The sequence below is a fragment of the Carcharhinus amblyrhynchos genome, chromosome 1, assembly GCF_965287045.1.
Source record: "Carcharhinus amblyrhynchos chromosome 1, sCarAmb.v2.hapA, whole genome shotgun sequence".
Lineage (NCBI taxonomy): Eukaryota > Metazoa > Chordata > Chondrichthyes > Carcharhiniformes > Carcharhinidae > Carcharhinus > Carcharhinus amblyrhynchos.
Window position 1 is genome coordinate 138,567,815 of NC_137324.1, and position 17,734 is coordinate 138,585,548.

A 17,734-nucleotide genomic window follows, 5' to 3' on the forward strand; every position below is an offset into this window, starting at 1 on the left:
TAGCGAGGCATCTTGAGGGGAATTGCTTGATAGAGCGGACGCAGCACGGTTTTGTTAAGGGGAAGTCGTGTCTGACAAATTTACTGGAGTTCTATGAGGATGTGTCTAGGGCGGTGGATAGAGGAGAGCCGGTGGATGTGGTCTTTCTTGATTTTCAGAAGGCGTTTGACAAGGTGCCTCGCAAGAGGTTATTGCAGAAGGTCAGGGAGCATGGAGTTGGGGGTAGGGTGTTAGCGTGGATAGAGGATTGGTTGTCAAATAGGAGGCAGAGATGGGGGTCAATGGGTGCTATTCGGATTGGTGGTTGGTGACCAGTGGAGTGCCCCAGGGGTCGGTGCTGGGGCCTCAGCTATTTACCATTTATATAGATGATCTGGAGGAGGGAACCGAGTGTATGGTGTCAAAATTTGCTGATGACACCAAGATTGGTGGAATGGCAAATTGCGCGGAGGGTGTGGAGAGTCTGCAGAAGGATCTAGATAGGCTGGGCGAATGGGCCAGGAACTGGCAAATGGAATTTAATGTTGGCAAGTGCGAGGTGGTCCACTTTGGTAGGAATGATGGTAGGAAGGATTATTACTTACGTGGAGAAAAACTGCAGCAGGCGACGGTGCAGAGGGACCTCGGGGTCCTTGTGCATGAGTCGCAAAAACCCAGCTTGCAGGTGCAGCAGGTGGTCAGGAAGGCGAATGGGATGCTGGCCTTCATAGCGAGGGAGATTGAATACAAAAGTAGGGAGGTCTTGCTGCGGCTGTATAGGGTACTGGTGAGACCGCAGCTGGAGTACTGTGTGCAGTTTTGGGCGCCGTACTTACACAAGGATATTTTGGCCTTGGAGGGAGTGCAGAGGAGGTTTACTAGGCTGATGCCGGAGTTGAGGAGGTTGAGCTATGAGGAGAGGCTGAATAAACTAGGCCTGTACTCGTTAGAGTTTAGAAGAATGAGGGGAGATCTCATTGAGACATATGAGATGATGAATGGGATGGATAGGATAGAGGTGGAGAGGGTCTTCCTGCTCAGAAAGGACAGTAGGACTAGGGGGCACAGCCTCAAGATAAAGGGGGGGCGGTTTAGAACGGAGTTGAGGAAGAACTTCTTCACTCAAAGGGTGGTGAATCTCTGGAATTCTCTGCCTGTTGATGTGGTGGAGACTACCTCGCTAAACATTTTTAAGATGCGGGTTGATGGGTTTTTGATAAGAGAGGGGATTAAGGGTTATGGGGAGAGGGCGGGAATGTGGAACTGAGCCATGACAGATCAGCCATGATCTTATTGAATGGCAGGGCAGGCTCGAAGGGCTAGATGGCCTACTCCTGCTCCTATTTCTTATGTTCTTATGTTCTTATGTTTGAATGATGATAACAATAATTATCAGGAGCTCAAATGTATCTATGCGTGAAAATAGATATTCTGGCCTAGGGAGGTTCATTATGAAAGTGAAACAATAAGTATTGTACCACCAGAGACCCAACTAATCCGCAGTAGTGCTAAACTGCTGTAAATGATTTACTGGCCATCATTTGAAAAAAGAAGTGCTGCAGATCTGGCATCAGGTACCAGTCATAGAGACTATTAGAAAATAATCCAGATCGGGAATTGTCCACTAGTATCCATCAAAGTACAAATGTTTCCAGAGATTCAGTAATTATCCATGATTCAATAACAGTAATAACTCACTTTTATATACCACTCCTCGTCAGAACAACTTCTTGTGACATTTTATCACCAAAGGGAGAAAGCGAAAATAATTATCTGGAGGTTTCCACTGGCTTGCCCCAAAGTAAGAGCACAACTATCTCCAGTCATATGTATCTTGTTAGCTCCCCAAAACTGCATATAAAACATTGCATGGGCCAGAGTTTTTACCTTGGTGCAGTTTGGGAATTGTATCCAAAATGGATTTTTTTTCAAATCTTAGGACATTTCAAAGCTTTTTATAGCCAATGAAGTGCAGTGTAGTCATTGTTGTAATGCTGAAAACATGGCAGCTAATGTGTGCACAACAAGATCCCACAAACCACCATGTCAGAATGACCAGTTTATTTGCTTTTAAATACTAGTCCTAGATCTGATCTGATCAAGTTGTACTTTCAATAAGACTTCCAATTTTTATCTTTAGATCCAATTTGTAATTTAAGTTAATATTGTTAAATATAGTGAAATGATTTTGAAATCAGCAACACATCAAATTGACAGACAAATGAAAACACAGCTGCATATTGAGGCAGGTGTCCATTTCTTTGCTGTAAATTCGGCTGTGCAGAATAGCTCTGAATCAGGCCAACAGAGGTCAATGACTGGGAAAGGCCCATTTAAGAAAAAGGATATTTAATGTGGGATAGACCTGGAAGGTCACAGCATTTTAAAGATCCCCCTTTGATGACTGCTCGTAAATATATCTGTTGCTGACACAAAAGAAGCGATTGCAATAACATGATTCACTAATGTCATAGGTCCCAGTCCAGGCTCTCAAATCTGGGGTGACATTAAGGTTAGATGGGAATGCATAGTTTGCCGTAGGCAGGCCACAGCTAGTTCGTTGGCAAGCGCTTTGGTGTCATGAGTTGTACTTGAAAAGAAGATGGACCACTGAACATTATTACCACACACTAAGCAGAAAATCATTTAATCTAAGCTGTAACCTATTTCAGTGGTAAAAATAGTAATGTCTAAGAATTCAGCTTTCATAAGATGCCTCTACAGATGCTCAGTCTATGCACCTCTAAATTCTTTCTTTCCTTTATTTTTGAATATACACTGGAGCCACTCTACACATACTAAACATTAACATCTGCACTTTAATTCATTCATGCCACCAATATAAATGTCAGCCAACCTATGAGAGATGTTACTGCAGTATATTATGATCTTATTCTTCATTTTGATGACATTTCATCACAGGATGTGTATAATTTATTGAAATGTTATGGGTGATGATGACATGTTTATTTTTTAAAATCCTGAAGCATAGTTGTCATGGTGTGTCAGGTTTCATTTCATGCCATTTGTTTTTGCATGCCGCTATATTTTATGTGCATCGTGTTTCCTGTGTTTTTGTCTAGAAGTGGTTAGGATTTCTAATTAAGCCAGGGTGTCTGAGTGTCTATGACCTTGTGACGGAGTCGCCACCTTGTTTTGTTTTCTTTTTTAATAAAGAACAGCTTTGTTTAAAAAACACTCCTTCAGTTATTAGATGCTGTGTAAGCCTTGGAAAAATTGTTTAAGTCACACTAACATTAAAAGAGAGGTATTTAATCCAAGGCAATGTAAATAATTTTAATATGTGGCTTTAATGAAAATTAAAGATTGGGAGGTCCAGGCAGACAAATATACTAGAGTTTAGACATGTATGAAATGCACACTTCCCACAGTTCAGGGATTGGAAATTTAATTTTATTGTTGTTTATTGACATTTCTGTTTGTTTAAAATTATTTTGATTAAAGTGATCTTGCTCCCCTCCCGGTGTCTTTCACCACCATTTTACCAGCCGTCAAGCCTCCCAGCTCAGGAGCAGGTAAAATCCAGCTCACGTTTTGTTCTCAAGTTGGGGTACGATTGGTGGATGGAGAGTGAGGAGGTGATCCTGCTTTAATGATCTGCAATCTACTTGTCACCAGCTGTAAACTTCCATCCATTTGACTTGTAAAAATTTGAATTGAACAAACAGCTAAGTTAGTCGGCAGTGATGCAAACATAAAGTTGTGAAGGATATTGAAGAGACGCTTAGCCAAGCGACTACACCATTCTTGGGGAGATCACTATTTCACTGATCAACATAATATTTCATTACCAGGCAAAGCATTTCTTTGTGCAGTCCAGTTGAAAGCCATATCTGTCTGCTGTTCTCTAAAGCCTCAGAGCTTACGGCTCAAATGCACTTGGTGCTAACCGGATTATTTTTGTCATTGTACTATCATTGATTCTTTTTTTCTTTAATTCTCAGGAAGCCATGCATCTGATTGAGAGCTGAAGAAGATTGTCTTCAAATCTAGTAATGTTATGCAAAGTCGGATCCCACTCTTATTTGGAGACATAAGAAAACTAGTTAATCGCGCTTGAGCCTGATTCCTATGCCCTGCTGAAAAGCTAGGATTAGTTGAATCTCTTTTGATAGATCTTGCCACAAAATAAAAGATTGACTTTGCACTCACTGAGACTGGTGTAGAATAACAAGGGTTCCTATCCATGTGTAGGGAACTGTTTAGAAGATTTGGAATTTTTTATGCTTCCTATTCAAATACGGAAAGCCAAATGAAAAATCAATTAGGGCAAAGCTTGGGAATGTTTTGTATTGTGTTCAGGGGGTAATTGTAATGGTATTTGTCGTATTGCTTCAGCTCATATTAACATTCATAACTGTATACATAAGGCTTTGCTTCAACAGCATAAAAATTGACAAAGGAAATATTTTCACAATGTTTTTTGTTTATTTGAGAGGTGACAGTGATGATGTTTGATGTAATATATGTGCTTCCATTATTTTTATGCCTTGAGATGCAGTATATGATTCTTCTCCCTCTGTATATGGAATGCTCTAAAATGCTTTAAAAACAGATTCACAATAAAGATATAATTGATTTCTGCTATTAAGTAAGCTGTGCTGGTATTCAATTTGTTTTTGGGGTGATGAAAGCAGAATTCAATTACCTGACAGATTTGAAACATTTCCATATCACAGTATGCCCCATTAGTTTGAATTGTTCCCTCTTCATCTCAAACCAGATTTTTTGACCTGCAAGTTGCTGAAATTCACAATTCATGGAATATATCTTGCTTGCCACAAGTTGCTAGACAATTTTCATATTAAAAATGGTGAGTGTATTAGAGTTGCTGTTATTATTCACAAAATCTTGGCCAATATTTGACTGTCTTGCGTTGAGACTGCAGAACTGACCAGTACTTTTTGGGCTTTGCACATATCTGAACTGGGAATCAGTGGACACATTGGTTCTTTATGGGCCAGCACAGATTCAGACATCTATGTGCCCAGTATTAACTCACTCACAACCCATTCACATTCAGAAAATTAAAATTGGGCCCTTGGGTTGGGCCTGTTGCCAGGGGTTCATTCAACTAGGGAGAGTTGGTGGGAGATTTCTAGTTAAAGGGGAAGTGACTAATTCAAGTGAAGTGACCTCTATAGCAAGTAGAAAATTTTTGATGGACAAGGCAGTCATCTGAGTTGAAAGTCCTTTTGGGAAAGAATCCAGAATTGCGCTGAGTAACAATGTATATCTAGTACAGCAGCCATTTGGAAAGTAGGAAGAAACACATTCAATGAAGCTCTAGCAGTTTGAGTCATAAGTGTGATTGTTTTTGACTTTAATGGGAACCAGATCATGATGGCAGTTGTTGTGTGTGTAAAAAACCCAAATATTTTCAACAAATTTATTGTTGAATTAGCTTTCATACCTCATTTCAGAACATACAGCAATCCTACCAAGAGTTGTTGCGTACCAGCTGTCAAAATCACACAAGAGGATTGTCAACAAAATCACAAGAAGACACATCTATCATACTACCAAACTAGGCAGCAGGGCCAATCAGAGGAGGGGCCAGGAGCCTCAGCTCAAAGGGGCCTCAAATAAACCTGTTCAGTTTTTTGCATTTGATAGGTTTTTACAATTTTTTTTATGTGCATAAGGAAATTATAGGAAAAAAATAAGGTTTTGCTCTTCTGTATTGTACAACAAACGGTGTCTGTGCAGCCTATCCAACTGGCATGTAAAGGAGAGTGTAAGTACATGTATATGTTAACACAGCAGAACTAGCACACAGTTGAAGTTATTATACTATTCACAGTAATTCTTAATAATGGGGAGTTTACCTTCTCTGGATTGCAAGCCAAAAGAATTGCTTTGAGAAATACTCAAACTTAGACTCTTTGGGCTGTTTCTGAATATCACAATTGCATTGTGTACTTTTGTCCATTGGCCTGCATTAGTAGGTATGTACTTTTAACTGTTAAACCAAGTGAAGAACTATTACCATTCAACAAAGGGGCAAGAGCATTTGAATGGTCTCACCATGCTTGTGTCAACTGTGTCATTGCATGAAAGCTAGATTTTTCCTCAATTATTTGTGCATTTGCACAGAAAAAGGCTAGAAAAGTATTTGTCAAATTTTAAAAAATCAAATTATGTTTCACTCTTTTTGCTGTCCTATTTCTTCATGTATCTTCATGTTTGCATTATGGCTAGAGGCCTCAAAAGCTGCAAGTGGCCCAGGCCTCTCTGGACCTCATTGAGACGACCAGTTTGTCACTCACCAAGTAGTTGCTTCTATGAAAGGAGGGAAGCAGCCATGGTAAGTGGGAAAACCAATGTTATTCACATCTAAAGCTTTAAGATCAGTTGAGACCAGATATGTCAACATAGATTTAGCAGTTGTGTGTATTTGTGTACATGTGTATCTCTATGGGAGAAAGTTCATAGTAGAGAGGATCATCATCTAGTGGAGTGAATCATAGAATCCCTACAGTGCAGAAGGAGGCCAATTTGACTCATCACATCTGCTCTCACTCTCTGACAGAGCATCCTGCTCAGGTCTAATCCTCATAACCTCTTGTATTTGCCCTGCTAATTCCCCTAGCCCACACATTTTGGGACACTAAGAGGCAACTTAGCAGGGCCAATCCACCCGACCTGCCCATCTTTGGACTGTGGGAAGAAACCAGAGCACCTGGAGGAAACCCACACAGACACGGATAAACATGCAAATGCCACATAGGCAGTCAAGGCCGGAATCAAACCCAGGTCTCTGGCGCTGTGAAGCAGTGGTGCTAACCACTGTGCCGCCTGTGATCCACAGGAAAGATCTGTGTAGAACACCAGAAAGACCATAGAGATTACCCTTGAGGCTTCAGGTTCTGATTTCAATCTAAAATACAAGCCAAGATGAGAAATGGTGCTGGGGGATATCTTAGCTCCGTTATCACCATAGGAGAAACATGAGATAGAAGATTTAAAGATGAAGATTCAATATCTAGGGAATATAATACTATCAAAACTGAGTCAGATTAGAGATGAGGCCAGCAAAGGCACAGGCCCTCTCAGCCTCTGATCTGGGGGGTGACCTGATAAGATACAGCAAACAGGAAAATGTGCTCCCGCTCATCATGTCAGGGCACTATTCCTGCCTAAGGTCAGCATGAAACTATTTTGCATCCTGCTAATGGATGCAGATGAAGGCCTGAGCAGAAATTCCCCTACCCTCCAACCATCTGCACCTCCAGTGGCATTTCACATGGTGGAGACCAGGCAGTCTGGACCAACATGGCATTCACATGACTGCACTTACTGAAAGAAGGCCTGAGGCAGATTTGAAGATCGGAAGATAGGGACCTGTAGTGACTGCAGAGTCTGGACACCATGTGCAGCAGTAGATGGTGGAGTATCAATCATGAATTCCAGGAATTCGAAGCTGAGACAGGGAGAAGGTACTGTTGGGTGGTGGTGGTGAGATTAGATGGGGAAGCGAGGATTGAAGTGGTGGAGGTGAAGAGGTGGTAGGCAAAAGAAAGAGATGTTATGGGGGTCAAGGAGTGGTTGAGAAGGGTCATTTAGACATCCAGTGACAGAGGGAGGTGTTCAGATGTGAATGGGCATTGAGGGTGGTGTGTGGGCCTGAAAGGCATCGGGGCGGATATATAAATGGGCCTGGGAAAGAGCGGAAAGACCTTCAAGTTGTGTGGAAATGGGTTTGTGATGTGAATTGATGAGTCCTTGGGTGGGAGGCAGCAGGAACCAGTAGGTTGGGAGGTGAAGGTTTAGCAATGGTGAGTTGTTGGAGGGGCTACAGGAGGAGAAGCAGATTCTTGGGGTATGCAGAATGAAGGAGGACAGATTTACTGTCAGGGAGGTGGACTCCTCAGGAAGGTAAGGGATGTGGACAACCACCTGCTCAGGATTAAGGGTGATAGGTAACCATGGGCATATCAAATGTGGGCAGGTCAATGGTCGTGGGGAATAGGTAGTGTGCGATGATGGGAAGGGTAAGGGTTTTGGACTGGACATCAAAGGTTACAAGAGCCATACAGAATTTGGTGGCGGAGATTTTGAGATATCTGGGGGGTGGATGGAGAAGCAGGTCATCCCAAACAGAACAACTGAAAGGGATCTGCAGTACCTAGTGCTTACAATGGTAGGACATTGGGACAGATGTATGTATGAAGGGCAAAGAGCCAGTGTACGCAGGAGGCTTCTTGCACATGTATCTCAAGGGCCCTGGCAAATACTATGCATGATTCGGGGATATAGGTGTCCCTCTGAGGATGGAGGGGCAGGGGGGTGGGTTTGCACACAGGCTTAAGGATCTGTTTAAAATTTAAGTGAACTATATTTACAGAAGTGTTATTACATTAACAATCATAGTGTACCTGTGCAAATCCATGTGAAATCAAAAGCTTCTTAATCTTTCACTCCCTACCATTTCTAACACTTGTTCCTCCAACATTCACAGTAGGGGTGGAGGCAGCTAGCTGACCAGTTTGCCCAGTTGTCTTGGGTGAGCTTGATGGGCATCCTCTGGTGATCAGAAGTATGGAGGGCCCCAGGTTTCTTTGGCTGTCCTGCTGTGGGGTAGCTCTCCCTCTGTGGTCAGAGAGGATGAAGCTGAATGAAGGGGTCACAGGAAAGAAGGATTCCGAAGGGCTGGACACCCTCACTGAGAACTAAGTAGAAGAGCCAGGGGAGTCTAACAGCCACTCCCAACCTTTTGGATGCTTGAGTGCACTTGTCTGACTCCTTGAGGGGAAGAGGCACCTGGAGGGAGGCTGAGGTGCCCCATCCCCCTCTCACACAGCAAAACCTCACCCCTGATGGAATGCAGGTCTGCATGAGGTGAGTGTGAGCAGTTGAGGGTTCACTTTCCCTGGTGGACTGAATGAGGTCTGCCATCAGTTTCTTTCTAACTAACAAGCTCTGATGAAGGGTCAACCAGACTTGAAATGTTGGCTCTATTCTCTCCCCGCAGATGCAGTCAGACCTGCTGAGGTTTTCCAGCATTTTATGTTTTTATTTCAAATTCCAGCAACCACAATAATTTGCTTTCACCAGCATGGGAGAAAGGTACCAGGGAGGTCGCGGACGCCCTGGGCATGATCTCCCTGGCACCTTTCTCCCATGCTGCTGAAAGCAGATTATTGTGGTTGCTGGAATTTGAAATAAAAACACAAAATGCTGGAAAACCTCAGCAGGTCTGACTGCATCTGTTGGAAGAGAATAGAGCCATTTCGAGTCTGGTTGACCCTTCATCAGAGCTTGTTAGTTAGAAAGAAACTGAATGTAGGTATCACAGAACACAACAGTAGAGCAAAAGGAATCAGGATCTGAGATTAAGAAAAATCAATTAATATCACAGTCCCATTTGATGTTCCTTCAGTCCTGTTGCGTGCTAATAAGATTTATTTAAATCAATGATTGGAGTAATGAAGCAACTCAGTAGGACAGACAGTCTACTACTAATTTGACTGATTTCTGTTTTTCAGATTTTTCAATTTATTGTACTTTCCCTTTTTGTACATTACATTTTGAAAATAACTAAAAGATTGTGGTGGTCACAATCAGGTAAATTCAACACTTGATAAATATAGAGATTTAGGGGATCATATTTCCAATTCGTAGCGCTGTTTCTAGATTGCACGGGAGTTCCACTCTCTATGATCCCGTGACAACCCATGTTGACCTTCAGTAAGTGCCACAGCCATGAACCTAGAAGATATGCCCTCCAAGAAGAACTCAGCAGGGAATAAACTCCAATTCTCATACTCCCAGAGTTTCAATTCCTCTCCAGAATATTTACAATGTAATATGAATAGGCTTCAAATCAGTGACAGTGGCCAAAAGGGTTTATTTTTTCACCTGTTGCCACATACTCATCCAGAATATACGAGCTCATTAATCATCTGATTTCACAGCTCACTTCCAAGAGGTTTCCTTAAATCTAATTTATTACCCAGCATTTGCTAAAAAGACAATGTACAGTAATTTATTTCTTAATTGAAATACAACTGTCAGAATTAATGGAGAGAGTTTACTAACTAATTACTAATAATTATTATTAAAATAAATTAATAAAAAAATAATAATAATAATTACTAAAAATAATAATAATAATCTATGTTCTATGTTCTATTAGTTGGTAAACAATATTGATAAGATTTGGGAAAGGTGCCATTATTTCAACATGCTGAGCTACTGGGTGTTGTTTTATGGGAGTTGTTTGTAGATAGTGTGCAAAAACTAAATCCACACTCCTCTCATGATAAAAGGCTTTTTCTAATTGTATGTCCTATCACTTTTCATGGATGATTTCAGCTGAGACAATGATGAGAAAAAGACTCGGCAACACAAGTTTATCTTCTACTGATTACTGCTGTCATACAAAAACACTGAAGGGGCAGCATGTTTTTAGTTTCCTCATTTTCCTCTAATTAAATAATAATATATCTTCATCTAGGGATGCCAAGTGTGATTAATTATACTCTTGGAGGTTTTAATTGCATGACTTTCCCCATGCTCCAACAATTAGTCAGCCAACGCATCCATTTTGTGATGCACTGCCTTCCCACACCAACTGGTAAGCAAAAAGGCACAGTGCAGACTCAGTGGGCTGAATGGCCTCCTTTGGCACTACAGGCATTCTATGCTTACTCAATGGATAATGCTCGACTGTCAGTCAAACAGCCTTTTTTCCCTCCATTTTCGATATCTTTGGAGGTTTACCATCTGGAAGTTCGCCTCCAAGTCACTCACCATCTTGACTTGGAAATATACTGCAGTTCCTTCACTGTCACTGGGTCAAGTTCCTAGAATTCCATCCCTGACAGCATGGTGAGTGTGCCTACACCTCATGGACTACAGCGGTTCAAGAAGGCAGCTCACCACCACCTTCTGAAGAGCAGCTAGGGATGAGTAATAAATGCTGACCTAGCCAGTAATGCCCACATCCTGTTAATTCATAATAAAACATTTTGTATTTGTTGAAGGAAAATATTTAAAGAAAATGACAAAAAAAGCTCTTGTCCCAAAGATTTTTCTCCAGCATTGCACAGTGTCCAGGAAAATTGATCTTCAATTCCTAGAGACTCCAGGCCAATTCTGGAAGATTGCCAATGCTATCTTCTTCCCTTTTGAGAATTTTGATAGAATCACTGCTGGATTGACAGTAGCTGCTGTAGTGTGTTTCAGGTTAGCAGCAGTGTGCTATGGACAGAGCAGCAAGCACTACAAAGAGGCTGAACATCTTCATGTAAGGAGTAAGCAATTCAAGACTGAGAGACTGAATAGACTGGGCCTGTACTCATTGGAGTTTAGAAGGCTGAGGGGGGATCTTATGGAGACGTATGAGATAATGAAGAGGATGGATAGGGTAGAGGTAGAGAGATTCTTCCTGCTTAGAAAGGACAGCAGGACTAGAGGGCACAGCCTCAAGATAAGGCGGGGGGTGGTGCAGTTTAGATCAGAGTTGAGGAGGAACTTCTTCACTCAAAGGGTGGTGAATCTCTGGAATTCTCTGCCCGTTGAAGTGGTGGAGGCTACCTCGCTGAATATATTTAAGTCACGGGTAGATAGGTTTCTGATAGACAAGGGAATTAAGGGTTATGGGGAGAAAGCAGGAAAGTGGAACTGAACCACTTCAGATCAGCCGTGATCTTATTGAATGGCGGGGCAGGCTCGAAGGGCTAGATGGCCTACTCCTGCTCCTATTTCTTATGTTCTTATGTTCTTATAAGGAAGAACTTCTTCACTCAGAGCATTGTGAATCTGTGGAATTCTCTACCAAAGGAAGTGTTTGGGCCAGTTTGTTAGATATGTTCAAGAGGGAGCTGGACGTGGCTAAATGGATCAAGGAGTATGGAGAGAAAATTGAAGTGAGATACTGAAAGTGTGTGATCAACCATGATCATATTGAATGATGGTGCAGGCTCAAAAGGCCAAATGGCTGACTCCTGCACCTATTTTCCATGTTTCTATCACGCACCTAGGTTTTGTTGGAAGTTTGCTGTGTGGGGCAAGTACCACAATCTTTCCTGTTTTCAGTGACAGGTTGCACAAGGTTTGCCTGACATCTATGTGGGTTGCATGTAGACCTAATAACTTGTCTGTGTGTGGGCTCAGTCAGGTTGTAACATGCTGAGTGGAAGATGTTTGTGACAAATACACTTGGTCACTTTACGTCGGCAAATCTGAATCACTCTACCTTGGCAACTGTCAAACCTTCCCACTTCTCTTCACAAGTTCTGTGAAGGTTGGGGAATGAGTTCATCTTTTTGGCCATCTCCTCACACACTCTCCTATGAGGAAGTGGCCCTCTGTCTCAAAACAGGACAGCACTTGCTGCCAAAGGATTTGTTGCCCTGCACCTGATGATGAGCAGTTCTTATCTATTCTTCTTCTGTGCTGGAGAACTAATAACATCTTTATAGGACCCTTGTCAGACTCCACTTGGAGTACTGTGCGCAGTTCTGGTTGCTGTCACTACAGGAAGGATGTGGAAGCTATTGAGAGGGTGCAGAGGAGATTTACAAGGAAGTTGCCTGGATTGGGAGGCATGCCTTATGAAGATAGGTTGAGGGAGCTGGGTCTCTTCTCCCTGGAGAGATGAAGGTTGAGAGGCGACCTGATAGAGGTTTATAAAATGTTGAGAGGTATAGATAGGGTGAATTCTTGGAGGCTATTTCCCAGGGCTGAAATGGTCGCTACGAGAGGACACAGGTTTAAGGTGCTCGGGAGCAAGTACAGAGGAGATGTCAGGGGTAAGTTTTTCACTCAGAGGGTGGTGAGTGAGTGGAATCGGCTGCCGTCGGTGGTGGTAGAGGCGAACTCACTGGGGTCTTTTAAAAGACTTCTGGATGAGTGCATGGGGTTTAATGGAATTGGGAGTTACAGATAGTTCTATGGCTTGGTAGGTATAGATGTGATCGGCGCAACTTGTGGGCCGAAGGGTCTGTTTGTGCTGTAGTGTTCTATGTTCTATCTACCAACCCTTTCAAAGAAGCAGCAGTTTTTATCTTATTAATCAATTTTTATTGATTAATAAGATAAAATTTATATTTTTATATTATTACATATTTTAAATTTAATTCCTTCTATCATTTGGTTTATCCGCTTCCAAATCTCACTTTCCATCATGTTCCCCCCATGCCCATCTCACTTGGGCACCTGCCACATTCCATAGGGTGTCCTTCTCCATAGAGAAAGAAGTGTGTGTTATTGTTTATATTACCTAGGGCCCCAGTGCCTCACAGAATTACGCTTCCAATAGTGATCTAAGGGGATTTTCCACTTCCAAACTCAATGAATTGAATTTTATGTCCCCATTGGCAAATTTGGAGACAAGGGGCTCCCAACTTGCAGCGTTTGAACTTGCACAACCTGCAACCATTTTATCGGCGATGCTGCCCAAACCCACTCTTCAGCCTAATAAGTGTGATACAGGCAAAACGGATGACCTGCGGGCAATGATTGACACGTGGAAATATGATACATTAGCCAGCACGGGGACATGGTTGAAAGAAGGACACAATTGGCAACTCAACATTTCAGGAGATAGGATCTTCAGGCGAGATGGAAAGGAAGTAAAAGAGGAGGAGGCATTGCATTATTAGTTGAGGAGTCAGTTAATGCAGTGAGGAGAGATAATATCTTGGAGGGGGCATCAAAGTAAGCTTTGAGGGTAGAGCTTAGGAATAAAAAAAGGGGCAGCCACATTGTTAGGCGTTTATTATAGGCTCCCAGATAATCAGAGGGATATTGAGGAGCAAATATGTGCTGAGTTTGTGGAGGTGCATTAAAAACAATAATAATAATAGGGTTATTATATTAAGTGATTTAAACTTTCTCAATATTAGTGTTAAGGGCTTGCATGGAGTAAATTTCTTGATATGTGTACAGCAGAACTTTTTAAATCAATATGTGTAAGTTCAAACAAAGGAGGGAGCTGTGCTGGACCTAATTCTGGGGGATAAGATGATAAGGCCGTAAGATTTATGGGCGGCACGGTAGCACAGTGGGTTAGCACTGCTGCTTCACAGCTCTAGGATCCTGGGTTCGATTCCTAGCTCAGGTCACTGTCTGTGTGGAGTTTGCACATTCTCCTTGTGTCTGTGTGGGTTTCCTCCGGGTGCTCCGGTTTTCTCCCACAGTCCAAAGATGTGCAGGTTAGGTTGATTGGCCATGTGAAGAAATTGCCCCTTAGTGTCCAGGGTAGTGGAGGTTAGAGGGATTAGTGGGTATAATATGTAGGGATAGGGCCTAGGTGGGATTGTGTTCGGTGCAGACTCGATGGGCCAAAGGGCCTCTTTCTGTACTGTAGGGTTCTAAGATTAAGAATTAAGACACTCGACCCATCAAGTCTTTTCTACCATTCAATCATTGTTGATATTTTTCTCATCCTCATTCTCCTGCATTGTCCCCATAACCTCTGATCCCCTTATTAATCAAGAACCTATCTATCTCAGTCTTAAAGACAACCAATGACCTGGCCTCCACAGCCTTCTGCGGCAAAGAGTTCCACAGATTCACCACCTTCTGGCTGAAGAAATTTCTCCTCATCTCTGTTTTAAGGGTTGATCTTTTTAGCCTGAGGTTGTGCCCTCTGGTTCTAGTTTTTCCTACTAGTGGAAACATCCTCTCCACGTCTACTCTATCCAGGCCTGGCAGTATCCTGTAAGCTTCAATAAGATCCCTGATCATCCTTTCAATCTCCAACGAGTACTGACCCAGAGTCATCAACCATTCCTCATACGACAAGCACTTCATTCCAGGGATCATTCTTGTAAACCTCCTCTGAACCCTTTCCAAGGGCAGCATATCCTTCCTTAGATATGGGGCCCAAAACTGCTCACAATAATCCAAACGGGGTCTCACCAGAGCCTTATACAGCCTCTGAAGTACATCCTGCTCTTGTATTCTCATCCTCTTGACAGGAATGCTAACATTGCATTTGCTTCCTAACTGCCGACTGAACCTGCACATTAACCTAAAGAGAATCTTGAACAAGAACTCCCAAGTCCCTTTGTGCTTCTGATTTCCTAAGCATTTCCTCATTTAGGAAATAGTCTAGACCTCAATTCCTCCTTCCAAAGTGCATAACCTCACACCTTTTCACATTGTATTCCATCTTTGCCCACTCTCTCAGCCTGTCCAAAAGTTCTGCAGTTCCCCTGCTTCCTCAATACTAGCTGTCCTTCTACACATCTTTGTATCATCTGCAAACTTAGAACAGTGCCTTCAGTTTCTTCTTCCAAATCGTTCATGTATATTGTGAAAAGTTGTGACCCCAGCACTGACCCCTGAGGCACACCACTAGTCACTGGCTACCATCCTGAAAAAGACCCCTTTATCCCCACTCTCTGCCTTCTGCCAGTCAGCCAATCCTCTATCCATGCCAGGATCTTACCCTTAACAACATGGGCTCTTAAATTATTTAACAGTCTGGTATTTGGCACTTTGTAAAAGGCCATCTGGAAATCTAAATAAACCATGTCCACTTCTTCTCGTTTATCTAACTTTCTCGTTACCTCCTCAAAGAACTCTGACAGATTTGTCAGGCATGGCCTCCCCTTGAACAAGCGACGCTGACTCAGTCCTATTTTATCATGCACTTCCAAATATTCTGAGATCTCATCTTTAATAATGGACTCTAAAATTTTACCAATGACCGAAGTCAGGCTAACTGGCTTATAATTTTCTGTCTGCTGCCTCCCTCTCCTTTTTAAACAGAGGTGTTACACTAGTTACTTTCCAGTCCTCTGGGACCCTCCCTGCCTCCAACAGTTCCTGAAAGATCACTACCGATGCTTCGCAATTTCCTCAGCTATCACCTATAGAACCCTGAGGTGTAGCCCATCTGGTCCAGATTATTTATCCATCTTCGGACCTCTCGTGACCAGGTGTCTCTGGAGAGGGAGCAGGCAGTGTCCACTGGCACAGTTGACGACTTCCATGCTGGCTGGGCACTGCAGGGGTTGGAGTGCATTAAATGACATTTTGATTTCATGTTTTAAGTTTCCTTTGTGACTGATTTTTGGTTTGTGCCGTTCCCCCTCCTTTTGGGGAGCTGCCCCTTTAATTTGTCCCTAAGTTAATTTGAATTTGTTTATTTGGTTGGTATACAAAAGAGCTACCTGATGAGTCCTTCCTGATCTATGGGTGCCTGATGTGGAAGGGGGCAGATCAGGAGCAGGGCTTCCTTGTAAACCTGCTCCTGGGCCTAGCGAGGCAAGCCATCAATAGGTCCAGGCAGCAGGCGATCGAGGAGGTCGTCCACCCTGACTGTCTGCCCCTCTACCCAACACAGAACATAGAACAGTACAGTATAGTACAGATCTTTCAGCCCTCGATGTTGTGCCGAGTTATGTCCGAACCCAAGATCAAGCTATCCCACTCCCTATCATTCTGGTGTGCTCCATGTGCCTATCCAATAACTGCTTGAATGTTCCAGAAGTTCCCACTCCACTATTGAAGCAGGCAGTCCATTCCACACCCCAACCACTCTCTGAGTAAAGAACCTATCTTGGATATCCCTCCTATATCTTCCACCATGAACCTTGAAGTTAGGCCCCCTAGTAACAGCTACATCTACCTGAGGAAATAATCTCTGAACGTCCACTCTATCTATCCCCCTCACCATCTTATAAACTCCTATTGAGTCGCCTCTCATCCTCCTCCACTCTAAAGAGAAAAGCCCCAGCTCCCTCAACCTTTCCTCATAAGACCTACCCTCCAAACCAGGCAGCATCCTGGTAAATCTATTCTGCATTGTCTCCAATGCTTCCATATCCTTCTTATAGTAAGGTGACCAGAATTGCACACAATATTCTAAATGTGGTCACACCAAGGTCTGGTATAGTTGCAGCATAACCCCACGGCTCTTAAACTCAAATCCCCTGTTGATAAACGCTAACACATTGTAAGCCTTCTTCACGGCTCTATCCACTTGAGTGGTAACCTTCAGAGATCTGTGGATATGAACCCCAAGATCTCTCTGTTCCTCCACATTCCTCAGGACCCTGCCGTTGACCCTGTAATTCGCATTGAAGTTTGTCCTACCAAAATGAATCACATTGCTGTTATCAGGGTTAAACTCCATCTGACACTTTTCAACCTATCAATGTCACTTTTCAGCCTGAAGAGCCCTCCACCTCATCCGCCAATCTTGGTGTCATCAACAAATTTACTAACCCACCCTTCAGCCCCCTCTTCCAAGTCATTGATAAAAATCATAAATACCACGCTATATTCGCAGCCAGATGTCCCTGGAGAGGGAGCACGCGGTGTCCGCGGGTGCAGTCGACGCCTTCCGTGCCCGCTGGGCACCGCAGGGGCTGGCGTGCATTATAGACGCCCTCAATCACATTTTGATTTAATGTTTTAAGTTTCCTTTGGACTTTGGTTTCTGTTCAGGCTGTCCCCGCCCCCCCCAGCTTCCTTTTTGGGGGGCTGCCCCTCTTAATTTGTCCCTAAGTTAATTTGAGTTGGTTTTACTCGTTTAGCCCACAAGAACTACTTGATCAGTCCTAATTGATGGCTAAATCAGGGAGCCTCATGCTCCCCATTTAAAGCAGGTGTGGCAGACTCCCAGCCTGCATTTCAGCAGGGAGAAACTGGAGAGCTGGCTGTGTGCAGATGTATGGTGTAAATAAAGTAACTTGGTGACTTTTTCACCTCCATGGAGTTATTCTGCCTTTGTCAAAGTTAAGAGCAAAGAAAATCTTATCCAGGGTTATCG

The 17,734-nt window shown here is 43.0% G+C and overlaps 1 protein-coding gene across 1 annotated transcript in view; it reads left to right on the plus strand.

The window, feature by feature from the left end:
• Window positions 1-4,561, plus strand: part of LOC145350378 (uncharacterized) — a 214,457-nt gene extending 209,896 nt beyond the window's left edge. Inside the window, exon 7 of the mRNA XM_080199654.1 lies at window positions 3,945-4,561. The gene's annotated coding sequence lies outside the window, so the exon portion shown is untranslated. The remainder of the gene's footprint in view (window positions 1-3,944) is intronic.
• Window positions 4,562-17,734: the final 13,173 nt, after the last annotated feature.